At 42.5% G+C, this 16,774-nt stretch overlaps 1 long non-coding RNA gene across 1 annotated transcript; it reads right to left on the minus strand.

Moving 5' to 3' along the window:
- Positions 1–11,067: 11,067 nt before the first annotated feature.
- LOC144990514 (uncharacterized) lies at positions 11,068–12,771 on the minus strand. Its single transcript, XR_013654480.1, has 3 exons — positions 11,636–12,771; positions 11,332–11,396; positions 11,068–11,227 (listed from the first exon to the last, which is right to left on the minus strand). It is a non-coding gene; the product is annotated as an uncharacterized LOC144990514 (long non-coding RNA).
- Positions 12,772–16,774: the final 4,003 nt, after the last annotated feature.

Here is a 16,774-nt window from a genome sequence, read left to right on the forward strand (position 1 = left end):
GAGGAGGGTGGGTCATTCTGACCCCTAAATAGGAGATGGCTGAGGCCCCACCCACACCACGGAAAACCGGACACCCCAGGAGCGGTGGAGTCACATTTTGACCCTTCAGGACTCCAAGTGGGTCAAAGTCAGAAATGTTCCAATCTGGATTGGTCGAAACCAGAGCTGGGGGGTGGGGGCAGCTTTAAAGAAATCTGAAATGTAAAAAATCTCACCCCCCCTCCCTAAGATCTCACAAACAGACTATTATTAGACCCACCCCCCAGTTGAGGTGGTTCTTGCTAGTGTTTATTATTAGCTACACAATGTTGCAGAAGCTCCACACAGTCAGGGATGGGGGGGGGGGGGGGGGTATACAGCTGAATGTGGGGCTCCAGAATAAGACCGGCTGGGCGACAGGGTGGAGCCTGAGCGTGGGGGGGCTGTTCATATAGGAACATCTTATGAAGAAGTTTAATGAATCCACTGCGTTCTGATGATGAAAACATAAATAGTCTATAAGAGATACATTTATACAATTCTCCTAAATGATAAACTGTCCAAACGCAGTGCATTGTGGTCTATAGTCGCCATTCTGGTGAGCATTGATGCACACTGATTTTTTACAGGGACTTCTGGGAAACTTCTGAGACACTGGATTTTGGAATTGCAGACTTAGACATGCTGAGAAAATGGTGAAAGAATTCAGACACATGTAGTTGTATGATGTACGTGTTGAAATGTTTGTGTCAGAAGATTCATCACCATCTATGGTAACAGCAGCATCTGTCCAACACAAGAAGCCTTCAGCTCTGATGTGTTTGCTCAGCTGTTGGACAAAACAAGTGAAAAAAGTTCACTTCCTCCCACTGCCTTTCATGCTATCAAACTCCTTTTGACAGATGGAATATTTAATGTTTTCAGTGTGTCGTGTACTGTATGTAACAGAACCTATTTATGACTGAGAATAATTGATTATCTGCATGTGTATGTGTCATGTATTTTCCCATGTTTTCCAATGGACAGGGACCCAAATGTAGAGGTAAACAAGGGGTGAAGGTTCCTTTCTGTAAATCAACAGTTAGTCACCCCTCATGTAAGTGGACGAGTCTCCATATGCTGCCAGAATCTTAAGCTACTAGCCATTAGCATCAGACATACTCACTCCTGAGGGAGCTCACGCGCGAGACCGCGGCCTGTATGTACATCCCTAAACGCGGTCACGCTGAAGCAGGCTAGAAGTCTAACAACCATAGCAGGACTGCAGACTCAAACTCCAACAGCTGTTATTCTCTTTTCTGGAGATTTTACTCATGAATTCTGGGTAAAAAGCCTTCTTCCTTTTCACTCGCTTTTTTTCTTTCCCCAACCAGTAAGAACCACATCGTGTTCTTCCCATATATAAATCAAAGGAGGATCCACATGGCAACATCTCTCCTCCTCATGACAAGTCCAGTTAAAAACTGATGTTCCTGGAACTTCAGTACACATGTCTACTTTGCCCCCCCCCCCCCCCCCCCCACATCCTTCAAGGGGCATTAAGGGGGAGAGAGCAAGGGAAAGGAAAAACTTAAAGGTGAGGAAAGGGTGAAGAGAGAGAGGAAATTAGGAAATACTTGAAGATGTGGAAAGGGAAGGAAGAAAGAACCGGTGTGGTGATGGCGCTCTCTGCTGGAGACAAAAAGATAAACATCAACCTGAAAAACAGACCAGCTGTTCTTGTTCAGCTCCTTAGCATGAACTTTGAACCAATGACGGTAAGAACATGGACGAATCCAGATGTGACGTCTCCCATAGAGAATGCCTCTAAACCAGGAGTCGGCAACCTTTTTTACTCAAAGAGCCATTTGGGACCGCCCCTAATGGAAAAAAAAGCACCCGGAGCCACAACCCGTTTTGACATCATTATATATATTATGCATGTATATATTATATCAAGGGTGCTCATTACGTCGATCGCGATCGATTTTCAAGGACATAAGTGTAGATCACGGTCCAGAAAAGATAAAAAAAAGTACTTCTTTCTTTTCATCTTCATGTTTATTTCTTACATGTTTATTTCAACATTATTGTTTATGTACTGATGATTAAAAACTACACAGTGAGTTTACATAAAGATACTTTTGTATTAACGGATGAAGCGTTTTATTACAAAGACAGAAAGCAGCGACCATCGTATTCATGCTCTGCTGTAAACGGTGCAATGGGGGGGGGCGTGGCATATTATGAGGCATTTGGCGCTGCTGGCTCCGTATTGTTGAACCTTTCGCAGCGCGATGACTTCTCTTTTTCTCTCGTCTTTCAGACCATGGTCAGAAGCGCAGGGGAGATTTCCTTCAGGGCCGAAGGCAATCTCCTTCGGGGTTCACTTCCCTGTTCGAACCCTCAACCTTCAGAGCGGATTAAAAATGACTCCAAAACAGTTATTCTGGGAATGACGACTACTCTTTATTTAGTGCTCCGTCCTCCGAACACACAATATATTTCAGACACCTGCACACGGCCCTTCTCTCTCGTGGCACGCGCACCGCTCAGCAACAGTATAAAGTGCGTGCCTCACAGCTTCCTTGATGAGCTCGTATTTATCGGGCGAGAACTGCAGAGCTTATAGTAGGAGGAGACACGCGGGGCGGCTTTAATAAACTTCGGTTGCTGGACTTCTACCGGGGACGTGATGTGCAGCGGGGAGAAAAAGCCGCTCTGATGACAGAGTTTGCGCTGAGTGCATTTAAACTCGCGTCTGCAGTGACGTATGTGTCAGAGGATGTCCGATTGGCCATTTTGCATGTCAATCAAGTCCCGTACTTTTCGGTGAGGATTTTGATTGGCTGATGGATTTTCAAGAAGCACTCTCTTCCCCTTCAATCTCCCCCACGTCCCCGAAGATGACCGGTCGATTGCGACCGACGCAACAAGCTTCCCTGCGCTGAAACACACATCACCGCACACGCAAGTCCAAAACACCGGCGCAAACTCTCCGTCACCAGAAAGCCGCTCCCCGTTCCGCGCCACGCCAAGCCGCCGGCAGAAAATTACTCCATACCCGGAGTGTTTATTGAAGCCGCCCCGCGTGTCTCCTCCTGCTTTCAGCTCCGCAGCCCTCGCCCGACAAACACGAGCCCACCAAGGAAGCTGTTTTTTACGTGGCACGTGCCTCGCACGGAGCCACCAGCGCCTTTGAAATGCCATGAAAAATGAACAAACTAAAATAAATTTGAATTTTTATAAAATACTCATTATTTTCCAAAGTCACAGGGAGCCACAACAGAAGGATCAAAGAGCCACATCTGGCTCCAGAGCCATGGGTTGCCGACCCCTGCTCTAAACGTATCGAGCTAAAAACAGTAGGCGTGGAGGAACTAAACTCCAAGCAGTCAATCCAGCAATGGGTAACTTAGACGTGCTGGTCCAGCAAATGGCAAACATTTAGCACGGCAAAATCTGCTAGAGCTGTTCCACTTAACATTTCCAGAGGCGAGGCGGGCCAATGATATCAGTGCTATGTGTGTCCGGCTGCAAAGAGACACAGACTGACTAGGAGCAGTGTGGCCAGTCTAAAATAATTTTTTTTTTAAAAAGAGCGAGCAGGCCCTTAATAATGATCATAACTGTGAGGATGGAGGACTGTATCACTGATGTGGGTAGGATTTTAACAGTAAACAAGATGGGGTGTCGGTCAGGACACAGGGAGGAGGAAAATGGAGAGGTGACTCCACTTGTCAGATGTTCTTAATTTATTCCATTGCTGGGTAATGAAAGTTAGTCTGCAAACAACAAAAATCCTCTCATCACTTCATAAATAACACAAATAGCCCTGCTGTAAATAAATAAATTACATTAAACAAGGAAAACTGACTCAGTATGTCATTATGAAATAAACTCCTTATAATTAAATAATTAAATCTGCTTTAACCTCATAGAAACAGTGACAACAGTGACGCCTAGCGGCCGCGAAAAATCACTGCGCGAATAAAATGAGTAAGCACGTAAAACAAAGGATTCAAACACTTCTGTTTTGGTCAGTTAACTCAATATTGAAAATACAGCAACTGGATTGAACTGTGGTGTAAGACAGGGTTTTTGGGCAACTAAAGTATCTCTCTGCTGCTGGACCAGAGCACATGGAAACAGGAACTAGCTCAACAAAACCAGAAAAATCACAGATGAAGAAAGGAACTCGATATAACTTCCTGTGATGTCATTAACAATGGGCTGAGCCTTCACAACACTCCTCATCAAATCCCATTAATTGGATTCGTCTTCCTTATTGATCTGATTTTGGCCATTTCATTGATGTATACTTTGGGGAACTATGCATTTGAAACTGTCTTAAACGTTATCTGACTAATGTTAATTTTATGTCAATTATTTAATGCAATTTTACATTAGCAATGTACTTTTTTCCTTTATTTTACTCATTTTTTTATCTATAGTCTCTAGGTGGCTGCCCATGGTCAGAACGGAATAGAGAATGGAAACTAGCCTAAGCTACAATCCTGCATATTTACAGTGACAGTTCAAATCTAGACTTAAAACATTTCTGTTTAGCCGTGTATATTACTGAAAGGTCCTATCTGCACTTTTCTTTTCTTTCCTTCCTTTATTTTTAAATCAATTTTCAAAATTTTTCTGTTCTTTTAAAGTAAAGTTTACGTTGATTAATTCAATCAAACTTTTATTTCAGACTCAGGTGGTCCATTGGAAGAAAAGAGAGAAAAAAAAAACATAAGATACAAATACAGTATACATAATAAAAAGTAATAAGATATAACTTAAAAAGAGTATAATCGCTGTATCCAGTGTTTCCTTAGGGCAGAAGTGTAGCGGCATGAGCTTCTTTTGGGATCAGTCAGAGACATGATAATTGAGTTCCTAGATTTGTCCAGGCGTTCCATAAGGCTGTACGTTAGCTTACGCAGTAGAGCTTCACAGGTGGGGATGTGAGCGTCCACAAACAGCTGACTGGCTCTGTACCACCTGGGCACCTGTAACAGAAGCCTAAAAGCATCATTATAGGCCACTAAGAATTTGTGGAATGTCCCACGTCCATAGTTCCACCAAAGAGGGGCCATATACAGAGGAGTGCAGTAAGCTCTGAACAGCGAACACTTCACTTGAAGAGAACATGCACTGAATTTTCTCATCAGCATATTTGCCTGAGCATAGAGTTTACAGTACTGTCTCTGAATGTCTCTATCATCCCTCCAATCGTCAGTAATGAAATGTCCAAGATATTTGATAGATGATGTTTGTTCCAGAGTCGTTCCACAAAGCTTAAAAACAGGAAAGTTTACATTTCTGTCGTCTTTGGTCCTTACGATCATTACTTTGCTTTTGGAGGGATTGTATTTTATATCAAAGTCTCTGCCATAGTCAGAACAAACTTTTAAAAGTGTTTGTAACCCAGCACTGTAGGGGCTAAAAATGATGAGGTCATCAGCATACATGAGATGATTAAAGGTTTGACATCCAACAACACACCCAGTTTTGCACAGATTCAGATTATTGGATAGGTCATGAATATACACATTGAATAGAAATGGAGAGAGGATCCCCCCCTGTTGAACTCCATTGCTTACATAGAAAGGCTCTGATAAGACATTGCCCCATTTGACTACCATTGTTTGATTAGCATACCAGAAAGCCAGGAATCGTACAAGATATTTGGGCACTCCTCGATTAATTAGCTTCTGAAAAAGCTTGAGGTGGTTGACCCTGTCAAAGGCCTTAGTGGCATCAATAAAACACAGAAATAAAGATGTATTTAGATGCAGGTATTTCCCAACTATTTCTTTTAACGCGTAGATACACATATCAGTGCCGAGGCTTTTTTTAAAACCAAATTGGTTCTCACTTGTTAAAAGATGCACTTCGAGTCTAGTCAATAAAACATATTCTAAAATTTTTGAAATGTTGCTGGAAAGGGCAATCGGTCGGTAATTCAACAGACTATTTAAACTGCCGGTCTTGTCTTTGATGACGGGAATCAATACAACTGAGAGAATTGAATCAGGCAGGACTAACATTGTTAAGTCCTTTAACATTGTTAAGTCCTTTATAGAGGTCCACCTGAAGCTCCCCAAGGAAGAAGTCCAGAAGATCTCCTTTCACAGGGTTCACCGGCTCGGAGGAAAGAGGCCGGACAATCAGCGTCCCCGTCCTATTGTTGCTAAATTTGAACATTATAAACAAAAGGAGCAGGTAAAAAGCAGAGGGCGAGAGCTAAAAGGCACACATTACAGTGTGAATGATCAGTTTCCAGGCGAGATCCTCCGCCGGCGGAAAATCCTCTTCCCGCTGAGGAGGAAGCACCTGTCTGCTGGAGCCCGTGCGGTGGTTGCCGTTGATAAACTTTTTGTGAACGGCAAGCTGTTCCGGGACCCAGAGGTAACACCCTGGCTGTGCTGAAGGCTTTCAGAGGTGCACTGACATCTGCGCCGCCCAGAAGAAACCCACAAACTTATTTAACTAGGAAATAATCGGATCATCAATAATCCACACCTCTCAGGAAAAGTGTTTTTTCTTTCTCTCACATTCATGTTTCTGTTGTTGTTTCGTTGTTTTTGTTTTTTGTTCTCTTTTCCTCTCTCTTTTCTCTTGTCCCCCCCCCCTTCCCATTTCCTCATATGTGAATCAGGTAAAGTCAACGCAACCACGGTGAGTATTTATTTATGCACGGAACGGGCGCGCGCGCATACTAGCGCGCATAAGAGCATGCACACGCGATCCCACACACACACGTTGATAAACTGCAAAAACCTCACTTAGGCTCACACAGGACGCACGTAACATGCAGCTCATAGCCAAGACACGTTCACCCACAACGCACAGCGCTTGTCAGTGTAGCAGGAACGCACAGCGTGCACGCGCACACGGACGGGCACACGCACTATTTAGCCTTGCACTCTCCCGGTTAGAACAGCTATGAACAGTCTTAACATCGTTAGCTGGAATGTGCGTGGACTTGGCTCTGGACCAAAGAGATTGAAAGTGTTAAATCACCTGGATGATCTTAAAGCAGATATAGCTCTGCTGCAGGAGACCCATTTATCTTTATCAGCTGGTCATCTCCTGTGCTGTTCCCAGTATCCAGCTATGTATTCTGCCAGTTTCAACTCCAAACAAAGAGGGGTTGCAGTTTTGATTAATAAAAATGTTACATTTACTCATAAGGATACAGTTACTGACCCAGAAGGCAGATTTGTAATCATTAATATATCCATTCAGAATAAGGACTTTTGCATAGCGAGTGTCTATGGCCCGAATGCTGACGACTCAAAACCTTGTTTTGGACCCTGAACTTGACAGACTCAGCACAGCAGCAAACCAGCGTACATGGCAGTCTGCAAGTATTCTAAAGCAGTACATGAATGATTTGGGTCTCTGCGACGCGTGGCGCTCATGTCATCCAAGCACTAAGGGGTTCACCTTTTTTTCTCCAGTTCATCATTCACACTCTCGTTTAGATTATTTATTAGTCAGTAACTCCCTTTTGAAAGAAATTAAAAGTTCCAACATTCATCCAATTATTATCAGTGACCATGCACCAGTTTCTGTTACTATTTCAAGGGAAGTACCCACACCCTCGGGTTCAACCTGGAGGTTTAATACATCTCTGTTAAAAGACCAGGAATTTATTGAATTCTTTAAAAAAGAGTGGGCAACCTTCTTAGAATTATAATAATAATAATGGATTGGATTTATCTGCGCTTTTCAAGACACCCAAAGCGCTTACATTGTGTCCATTATTCATTCACTCCTCATTCATACTTGGTGATGGTAAGCTACGGTTGTAGCCACAGCTGCCCTGGGGCAGACTGACAGAGGCGTGGCTGCCATTTCGCGCCTACGGCCCCTCTGACCATCACCGGGATCATTCATACACATGCACACACCAGTGGAACCACACTGAAGGCAAGGAGGGTGAAGTGTCTTGCCCAAGGACACAACGACATTTTGGCTGGTGGGAGCGGGGGATCGAACCGCCAACCCTTCGGTCATTGGACGACCCGCTCAACCACCTGAGCCACTGTCGCCACTGTTCTTGTCGAATTCAACAATACTTCTGAAATATCACCAAGTATTCTTTGGAAAGCAGCAAAAGCAGTCATGAGAGGGAAAATCATCTCTTATTCAACGCATAAAAAACGCAAAGAGAAAGCAGATTTATTAGAATTAGAAAATAAAATAAAAACTCTGGAGACTGCTTATGCTGCTTCTGCACAGGAACACATACTGGGCGACCTGAAAAATTTAAAGCTGCAGTTAAATGACATCATCAATAAACAAACACAATTCCAGATACAAAGGCTTCGACTGGAAAGATATGAAAACTCAAATAAATCTGGCAAATTTCTAGCTAATCAGCTTAAAATTAATAAAGAAAAATCAACAATCACTTCTATTATGGACCAAACAGGGAATGTCACCCATGACCCGGTAAAAATTAATAATGCGTTTAAAGACTTTTATCAAAACTTATACACTCCACAGGTCAATCCATCAGAACAAAGCATCAACTCATTTCTCAACAATATAAACCTGCCCAAGCTAAATGAGGATCAAATCACAAACTTAGATTCTCCGCTCTCGTTGTCTGAGCTTCATGAAGCTCTGTTACTTATGCCTAATGGTAAAGCACCAGGGCCTGATGGCTTTCCTGCAGAGTTTTATAAGGAATTCTGGGAACAACTGGCACCAACGTTTTATAAAACGGTAAAATTTATCAATGAAAGCCAATCTCTACCACCTAACATGAACTCTGCCAATATTATCCTTCTTCTAAAACCAGACAAAGACCCCACGAGTCCTTCAAGCTATCGCCCCATTTCTTTAATTAATGCAGATGTAAAAATTATCTGCAAAGCACTAGCACAGAGAATAGAAAAAGTCACTCCTCACATAATTGACTTTGATCAAACTGGATTCATCAAAGGCAGACACTCGGATGACAATGTCCGCAGACTCGTTAACATAATAGACTTTGCCACCATCAAAAACCAGGAAATGACTATACTATCACTGCCCAGCCAGCAAAGCCAAGTGGGCCCCATATGGTTTAAAAATGGGCAGAAAATGTGGGCCCCGAATGGTTTTGTCCGCAGTTTCCGTGGTGGCCCCAACTGTGTATGCCCACATAGGCTTGAAGTGGGTGCTGAGTGGGTGTCACTAATGTGTCTATCAGTATCTTATATGGGTTTTATGTGGGACCTAAATGGGCTATAATGTGGGCTATAAGTGGGTTTGTCCGCAGTTTCCGTGGTGGCCCCAACTGTGTATGCCCACATAGGCTTGAAGTGGGTGCTGAGTGGGTGTCATATAGGCCCCAAGTTGGTAAATAATATTAGAACCCATGTAGGGCCCATATTTTTTGCCCATGTGGGCTGGAAGTGGGATTGAAACAGGGCCCATATGGGTCCCAACTGGGTAAACTACCCAAGACCCACTTTGGCCCCACTAATGTGTCTATCAGTCTCCTATATGGGTTTTATGTGGGACCTAAATGGGCTATAATGTGGGCTATAAGTGGGTTTGTCCGCAGTTTCCGTGGTGGCCCCAACTGTGTATGCCCACATAGGCTTGAAGTGGGTGTCATATAGGCCCCAAGTTGGTAAATAATATTAGAACCCATGTAGGGCCCATATTTTTTGCCCATGTGGGCTGGAAGTGGGATTGAAACAGGGCCCATATGGGTCCCAACTGGGTTAACTACCCAATACCCACTATGGCCCCACTAATGTGTCTATCAGTATCTTATATGGGTTTTATGTGGGACCTAAATGGGCTATAATGTGGGCTATAAGTGGGTTTGTCCGCAGTTTCCGTGGTGGCCCCAACTGTGTATGCCCACATAGGCTTGAAGTGGGTACTGAGTGAGTGTCCTGTAGGTCACAAGTGGGTAAGTAGCATTAAAACTGACATTGGCCCATATTTTCACCCATGTGGGTTAGAAGTGGGATTAAAACAGGACCCATATGGGTCCCAATTGGGAAAAGTACCCAAGACCCATTTTGGCCCCAGTAATATGTCTATCAGTATTGCATATGGGTTTTATGTGGGACCTTAATGGGCTATATTGTGGGCTATAAGTGGGTTTGTCCGCAGTTTCCATGGTGGCCCCAACTGTGTGTGCCCACATGGGCTTGAAGTGGGTGGTCAGTGGGTTTCCTTTAGGCCCCTAGTGGGTAAGTAGCATTAGAACCATACTCATAGTTAACCATAACTCGTAGTTCTTCTTCTGTGGGCTGGAAGTATGACTGAAACAGGGCAAAGATGGGCCCCAATCAGGTAACCATCCATGACCCATTTTGGCCCCACTTATGCATCAATTAGTATTGCATATTGGGTTAATGTGGGACCTAAATAAGCCACCATGTGGGCCATGAGTGGGTTTGTGCAGTGTTGCCATGGAGGTCCCACCTGTGTTTTCCTACAGTGCTATATACCAGTGAACCATTATAGGGTCTTCTTTTCCATCTAGCTTTCCTAAAACCCAAATGAGAAGATTCTCTAAAATCCCACTGTTTCACAACATAATTTTCCAAATGACATCAACAAAATGCTTTTTAAAATGCTTCAATTTAATAAAAGAAAATAAATTATCCTGATCCTGCATTATGAAAACGATATACAAGACCATGGCAAGGTCACCCAAAGGTTTAACAGATAACACACAGGATCTAACATACTACAGTTACTTAATAAAATAAAGAACAACTTCACTTGGTACAGTACAATATCAACAACCTTAATGTGTGCCAATTATGTGACGAAAAAATAAATAAATCCAGTAAAACAAAATACTCATGGCATCCTTGACGGTTCCTGAGAACAAGCTCCATTGGCTTGTTATTCAAGCTCTCTTTGAGTCCTTAAGGCTCAGTTTCTTCCCCTGTCACGAGCTCCAACAAACCATTTGGAGAGGCCCTTCTCCACTTCCTTTAGTGGGACTGGTTGGGTGATGGCATTTTTCTTCACTGCCCCTAAAAAGAAATCACAAAAAACAAAGTATTCATTTTAGCCTGGGATTAAATTTACTAAATCCTTTGTCAATGATGAATATAGATTAATAAATTCAAATCTAATTACCATAGAAGACATCAAAAAGACACAACTAGCAGAACGTATTCTCTCCATGACGTCCAAACAGGTTATATTGCAGAGCCAACTCATTGGACATGAGGAAGCCCATCACTCTTCTGGTTGCATCGTCCAGAGAAGAGTCCCCAATTACTCCAACCACAGCAACCTTTTTAAATAGAGAAAATATCACAAGATAGAAAGATGTAGTTAAACGTTAACAGCTTAATTACATATATAAATAATAAAATGTTACTTTAAGAATAAACTTACAACTGCTGACATGAAATCTATATCGGCGAGTCTGTCACGACAACTTGAGTGAAGCTGCAGGTGACCTGACCAACACAAGGGACAAAATAACTAAACTCTGAAATAACCATTCCCTGAAGCAAGTGTTCAAGTAACTCTAGGATGATAATTAAAATGACGTTTAATCTAAAAAAAAATAAATATATATATATATAAAGCATAATTAAAACTATTAAATACTTCCAGAAACTCAATAAAGGGGCCTATACCCTGTTATTTTTAAGCCCTTAATAGTAAGCAACATCCATATATATGATAGATTTACCTTTGGCACACACACAAAAGGATTTTTTTAATTAAATATCGGTTATTATCCTGAGTTTCTTTCCAAACTGGAAATAACAGGACTCATCCTCTGAGTCGCCGGCTTTCGCTCTGTGTGTGTGACGTCAATCTCGGCAGATGGAGCCGGCCTCAGCAGCGTGTCTGCGTTTCTCCCAGGAAAACAAAAACACATTCAAACTTCTGCAAAGGTGGATGTGCATATTGTGAATATAAAATAAAGCGCTTTTGACAAACATTCTTGCTCATCGGAGAAAGTGGGTGTGTGTCTGTGGGCGGGGCCGGCAGCGCAGACTCTCATGAACGGGACCGTTCTCAATGTGTCCGTCACGTCAGCTCATGAGAACCCGCTCGATTTTAGAGGAATACTCAAATGCTTGAATGGATCAAAATACCGCTTGGGTGTCTTTTTGTGAGGAATCAACATTATAATACACTAAAAAGCAAAAACAAAAAAGTTTTTTAATTTTATGGATCTAAACTCGCCGCTGGACTGATTAGTATTCATTCATTTTTACCGAGAAATTCCGGTCATTTTTCAACATAAGATCATTCAGACTCATAATAAAACGAACTAAAAACATTTCACACAAAACCTGGCCAAATTACATCTGACCAAAACAAGTTATCCCCGCAAGATCCAAATCAAAACCACTAAATTGGACGGAAACCCGCCGAATCTGGCAACTCTGTTACTAGGATGCGCTTCCTAGTTTTGACGTCTCGGTGAAACGCCGACAAACACACTGGCTGGATGATCGGTGACGCGACCCACCACTACTTGTCATCATGTCTGCAAATAAACCTGCTGCACGTGGAAACTAGTTGTCTGCCCGTTTGTGACACCGGCTTCTTTCAAATGCAAAAGCCGATGTAACGTGGATGGATTCAACTGCAGAACAGAACAACACTCCCGAGCTGCGCATGCTTTTATGAACCACATTTATCATTGCCAGTTAGAGCTGTAAGCGAAACACAAAACCAAAAAGGTATCTTACCTTGATATCAATAAATGGCCTGGATGAACGGTGCGACAGAAGTGCAGAATCTCCTTGCGTTGACGGACCAGGACGACTGACTGAAGCCGTATCAGGAAATGAGCGGGAGATTCAAAACACAGCAACCGTCCAATCAGCAACGCCTTCTTACCACTTTGAACTCCTTAAACCACCCTGCTCGCCTTTCGAGAAAAAATGAAAACGTTCATTCTATTTTTTTTTTTTTTTTTACTTTTCACCAGTCAAAATAGGTTTTTGTAATAAGGCAGGTTTCTACTCCAATATAAAAGTCATTATATTTACATTTAAAATTTTCTATAAAAACTACACTAAACCAATCCAGCATATGAACACATTTTATTTCAGTAGTAGTGTCAGGAAAGTTTGCATGACAGATGTTAAACTATTTTTTGTAAGCTAACACAAGTAAAAGAAAAAATAGCAAATTGCTCTTTATGCTCATTGTGATTAAATGGTAAATGGCGTATACTTATATAGCACTTTCTACCTTCTTTCAAAGCCCCAAAGCGCTTCACAGTCACAGTCCAGATCCTTCACCCATGCACACACACTTACACACACTAATGGCAGCTCCGCTGCCGAACACTGGCGCCAACCTTCCACCAGAGGCAAGGTGGGGTAGTGTCTTGCCCAAGGACACTTGGACATATGGGCGTGCAAGGCGGGAATCATACCTGCAATCTTACGATCAGCAACTAAATTAGATGAACTAAGGGAATTATTAGATATTCACCAGACCCAGCTCACTCTGTTAAGACAGAAACACTGCAAAGCGTGAGACACAGCCCAGAGGACAGCATCATGACACATTCACCTTTTCCACAGCTAGCCTGCCACAGTTAAACTAATGTCAAAAATTAATAACTGAAATGCAACCAAAGACCACCATCCAAATAAATGTCTAATGTCTTGTAATCTGCAATCTAATTGCCTGCAATTCTTATTCCGCTGGCCTGAGCCCACTGATGGGTTGCAAGTGCCCTTCTGCAGGGCCCTGAGATTAAATCTGTGTTGTTTGTTGATTGCAAGTTACAGGGAATAAAAGTCTTGGTTCATTTTGTATGCACTAAAACTGGGTGGATTAAAAAAGGTTAAAAACTGCTATGTTTCACAAAACATACTGTATACAGCATTAGTTTTCTGTGTTTTAGAATTTAAGGTGGTAGGTGTAGGTACCAAAACTATTCAGCCTGCAATTACCGTTTGAGGTCCTTCAGGGTCCTGGGACTAATGCTGACGTCACATTTTTTTGATTGGCTGTCTGTTGGTCCGGTGACGTGTCAGATTGTGATAGGACAAATTACAATACTGGTAAATGTCGTACACGGATACAGAGCTTTTCTACCTTCCTTGAAGGCCCAAAGTGCTTTACAGTCATAGTTCCATTCACCCTTTCACACACACATTCACAGACTGGTGGTGGCTCCGCTGCCGAACACTGGCGTCAACCTTCAAAAACAGAGTTAAGGTGGGGTTCAGTGTCTTGCCCAAGGACACTTCGACACATGAGCGGGGCAAGGCGAGAATTGAATCTGCAATCTTCCGATCAGAGGTCGACCAACCTACCGCTGCACCACGGCCGCCCCATACTACCATAGAAGAAGATATTATGAGGGGCCCTGTGAACATACAGATATCTGACAGAGCAACATTATCTTTTAAACTTGCACCTTCCCTGCCTGCAAACACAAAGCTATGAGACTCCAGCTGCTCTGCTCAGAGACACGGTTCTCTCTGTGGAGCAGCAGGTTCATTCTAACAGCCACAGATCTTTTTACAAAGTGGGTTGTGGCAAAATCTCTCTATAAACATTACAAAGAATAATGTCACACACAACTTATGAAGGAAAAGAACTTTAGGTTACAAAAGGAAACATAAAATGAATATTATAGAGCTTGAGCAGATCTTGATGCAACGTAGTTTGTCCAAGTGGAGTTACCGTAGTGTGACGTTAACCTCAGTTGAAAGGACCCCAAAGGGTGATTGCAGGCCGAATAGTATTGGTACCTACACTGGACTGCTGTCATTAAAAAATGTGCTCCAAATTAGTGTATATCTCCCTCCATTCTTTTGTTCTTGCACTCTCTAGCTCTCTTGTATGCTTATGTACATTTACCAGATTGTACATTTCTTTGATCTTATTTTTTAAACTTTTACAATGATTCTTCTTTTTCAAAACGTTACCTTGAGACCTTTGCACCCCTAAGTATTGACTGCACATGCATACATGGCCAATAAAAAAACCTTGAACCTTGAAGCCAGGCTTGTTCTGAATAGGACAGCAACACAACAAATGTGTTATGTTCAAACAAAGTTACCACTTCATTTTAAACTGTGTCGTTAAAAACTTGAATCTCTGTTGGATCCACTGAGCACCAATGAAAAAAGTAAATATTTTTAATAAATAGGAAAGCCAGACAGAAGACTAGATGGCTGTATGGTGCCAAAAGTGGGACAAGTGGTCACCCTACTTGTATCTAATTGGTTACTGCTACATCCTCAAAATCTCAGCACTTCCTCTACAAACTACCAAAACTCTGCAAATGCAGGTTGCTCTGGATAAAACATGGTAAAATATTAAAATGTACGTCTATTTGTGGTTCATCAATTTAGCCAGTGTTAACAGATGGACTGATCAGAATTAAAAAAGCTGTGATTCATATTCAATTTGGAAAGAGTCTTCAGGGGTTCTGTCATTTTACTCATCTTCTTGTATTTTAAGCATTTGTCTAGTGGACAAAAACTACCTTTTAAAATACCTGCCTATATGGTTAACCCATTAGCACTAAGGGCTCCTCATGTGGGACCCATGTAAATTATTCCACATGGGCCCTACATACAGTGGCCCAGTTACAGACCAGGGGCCTCATTTATAAAACTTTGCGTAGGATTTGCGTCAGAAGTGGCGTACGGATGAAAACTAGGATGTGCGTACGCACAGAAATATTTGGATTTATAAAACCGTGCGCACGCACATCTTACGCATCTTTCCCTTAATAAATCACAACCAATTCTAAATGCTGCGCAGCTTTTGCGGCCTCATGACACGCCCATAGTTGCCCATAAATAGTCCGTGAAACGCCCACAAATGAAAATTCATTGATTGCGAAACCATGGCACACACCGAGAGGAAATGAAAAAAACGTGACTTCACTCAATGTGAAGTAGAAGTTATCGTTGGCGAGGTGGAAAAGAGGAGAAAAGTGTTGTTTGGAGGGCACAGTGTGGGCATTACTAATGCCAAAAAGGCACGTGAGTGGCAGACGCCGTAAATGCTGTAGCCTCACGACCTCGGACCCTGGTTAAATAAAAAAGAAATGGTCGGACATCAAAGTCGAGGCAAAAAAACGTCTGGCGCTGCATCGCCAGAGTGTGTCTGCCACGGGGGGGGGGGGGGGGGGGGGTTGATGAGGGACAAGGGGGGTTGATGAGGGACAAGCGGCAAGAATTGGGGAATCCCTTAGTGCCCGCAGAGGTCCAACAGGACGGCTCGAGGAAGTCGGAACTGGCTCATAAGCCAGTCGTCCTTGTTTGCCAGCACGTCTTCTTGCTGTCTAAAGATGCCTTCACTCCGAATTCTTCCATTTGCCACATCTTCTAAGAGCACAAGATCAGCCATTGTGCGTCATTACGCATTGTGATGGGGCATTTTATTTCCATCCAGTTAATTGCATCTGACAAGCTACAGATGTCGGTAATAATCAACGTGGAAATGGGAAATTGTTCAGCGCAAATGTAATTTCTTGTTGCTTTCTGAATGGTTGAGACATACGCCATACATTGTTTTATCAAAAATAAAACAAACTAAAGGCATATGCATGAATACCATAATTCCATAGCTTATGAAGACATGTTTTACTATGAAAACAACTTTCCCCAGTGGACAATTAGTGCGTCTGTCCATCCGTCCGCACGCCCGCACCTATATCTGCTCCGCTAGACGGACACATTGACGGGAATATCAGTTTTGTACATTATTTCGTTCTGTTAACTATATTATTTATGAGGATGAATTGCACAACATGCCAACATTGCAGAACATATTTCACTTTTCTTTTTGCAAATAAGTGTTCATTTGAATTTCTGTTGTGATTTTCGTTTGT

This window comes from Oryzias latipes, chromosome 2 (assembly GCF_053564925.1).
Source record: "Oryzias latipes strain Hd-rR chromosome 2, Olatipes_Hd-rR_3.1".
Lineage (NCBI taxonomy): Eukaryota > Metazoa > Chordata > Actinopteri > Beloniformes > Adrianichthyidae > Oryzias > Oryzias latipes.